Genomic DNA, 2,697 nt, shown 5'->3' with positions numbered 1-2,697 from the left:
CAATATTGCATAGTTATAAGAATTACAATAGAGACAGAGTATGAAATGACAGAGAAAATGTCTAGTTTGGCCAAATCTTGTCCCTTGGTTTTGTTCCTTTAACAAGTATTTACTGAGTGCTTAATAACTGCTGTGCTCATAAAAGAACATTAACTCCTAAGCATATGCTTTAATCAGCAATAAAAAAAAAAACCAAACCCATTGCCATCAAGTCAATTCTAACTCATAGCAGCCCTGTATGACAGAGTAGAACTGTCCCATAGTTTCCAAGGAATGCCTGGTGGATTCAAACTGCTGACCTTTTGGTTAGCAACTATAGCTCTTAACCACTATGCCACCAGGGTTTCCAAATCAGCAATAGCTTTTTCTTATTATTCTTTATTATTAAATAAGTATTACATTTATCAAAGCAAATAATACTTCTAGTGGAACATTTAATACAATTCTACGATAAATGCAGGCTCATTCATTTTATGAGCATTTGGGTGGTGCAAACAGTTAAAAGCTCAGCTACTAACCGAAATGTTGGTGGTTTAAATCTGCCCAGAAGTGCCTTAGAAGAAAGTCCTGGTGATCTACCTCCAAAAGTTTATGGCCATTAAAAACTCAATAGAGCAGGTCTACTCTGAAATACATAGGGTCTCCATGATTCAGAATCAACTCGATGGCAAAAGACTTTTTTAAGATGCTAGATGATAAAGCATGGTTCCTAACTCAAAATGAATTTAAGTGCATCATATGCCAACTCTGATAATTTTCCTGCAACCTATAATCATTCTGAAACTTCATACTAATTTCATGTTACCCTCTAAATTTCAAACTAATTTCATATCAAGCTCTGAAAGTTTTTTTTTTCCAATTCAGTTCAAGACACTTTTGCTTAGGAAATAATTTCTGTAACTGTCCTTTTTTTACAGCCTACCACTAAAGTCATTCAACACACATTACAGCTCCTGGTGGTGCAATGGTTAGGCACTCTGGTGCTAACCAAAAGGGTGGAGGTCAGAACCCACCAGTGACTCTGTGGGAGAAAAGCCCTGGCAATCTGCTCCCATGAAGATTACAGCTTAGGAAACACTGTCGGGCAATTCTACTCTGTTACAGAGTCACTATGAGTCAGAATTGACGCGACGGCACACAACAATTAGCATTTATTTTAGCTCTAAAGCTGTTTATATAAGGAAAGTTAAGAAATTGGCACCAAGAAAAAAATTTAGGTGGGAGGCGTGGTCAACATGGTAGACTAGTTAGAGGCTTCCTATATCCCTCTTACAACAAAGACCTGGAAAAACAAGTGATTTGATTCTATGTGAACATCTGGCAGCCCTGAACAAGGCAAGGTTAAAAAAATCCATCTGAGTCATACCGGGGAGGAAGACTGTTTGGAAGAGGTGAGGAGCACTACCGCCGCAGCAGGGACACAGCAGAGACACAGTCACGCCAGGCCGCGGTAAAGCAGGCAAACAGCTGTGCTGTGCGCATGCTTGAGAAGCAGTTTCCACGTTGAGAGAGACCCGGCAGCAGAGATTCTGCTTGGACACTCCGAACCAGTGAAGAGCAGCTCCCAAGAGGCTAGGATAGGTACATGTGCACACCCTTTCGCGGCAAGTTAAGGAAAAAAAAAAAAAAGGCCCATTTGGGAAAAACCTCTCTCCCTTTTACCTCCTACCTCTGCGCTCTCCACCGGATTTGGGAAAAACCTCTCTTCCTTTTACCGCCTCCCTCCCCGCTCTGCATCGGGAGTCCACTGGGCCGGAAATAGATCCCAAAAGGCACACTGACCCATTCTCCTGGCCTTGGAGAGGGAGCAAATAAGCTGCTGGCTCCCCTAGGCCAGGAGCACAGGGTGGGCACAAATCCTTTGCTGGCCATAGAAATCAGGGGTCCACAGACTCTCAGTGCCATACACCCCCGTATAGACTTGTGGGGACACATCCCAACAGTGTTAGCGCTCACCACCATGGTACAACAGGGCAAACATCTGGTTTAAGTTCAACTGCTTCAGCCGTGAATGGGCAGATTTGTGATCCTCGAAACAGCCCTGCCCCTCAAGTAGGCACTTTTATCGATCTGCAGCGGGGTCTTAAGGACAGCTGATAGCTCCTAAAGTGCCTAGTCACCTGCTACAGGAGTTCAAGAAAAAGTAGTGCCCTCGAGTCTTTGCAGCCAACATACTGGGGCACTCTTAGGCCAGCTGCAAAACTCACCTACCTATTCACCCTAGAGAATAGGGACACGCTTTTCTGTCAGACTCTCAGGGGCAGCCATCAGCCCCCTGCCTGGCTCAGTGCGTGATCCCCTACAACAGCCAGAGTCTAGTGCCTGCACCAATCACACATGCCTCTCTAGGACTGGGGGTGAGAGCCTGCATCACACACTTGGTGATCGACTGCCTACACGCCCGAGCTGATCCCATATAGGAAATTTTAACGAACTCCGGCGTGCACATACTTAGTTACAGAACTAACTACCTGGTGACAGGACATTAGAGATCAACAGGTGTCAAAAATCAAACTAGCGCACACGAGCAGCCTATTTGGGCATATCAAAACAAAACAAAATAAGAAGCTAGGTCTCACTAAGCAAACACAAAATAAAACTATATAAATTATTGATGGCTTGGAGACAACAGTCAATATCAAGTCATATAAAGAGGCAGTCCGTGATGGCTTCAGCAAGCTCCCAAAATAAAGAATC

This window comes from Trichechus manatus, unplaced genomic scaffold (genome assembly GCF_000243295.1).
Source record: "Trichechus manatus latirostris isolate Lorelei unplaced genomic scaffold, TriManLat1.0 scaffold00108, whole genome shotgun sequence".
Taxonomy (NCBI): Eukaryota; Metazoa; Chordata; class Mammalia; order Sirenia; family Trichechidae; genus Trichechus; species Trichechus manatus.
This window is presented reverse-complemented; position numbering follows the sequence as displayed.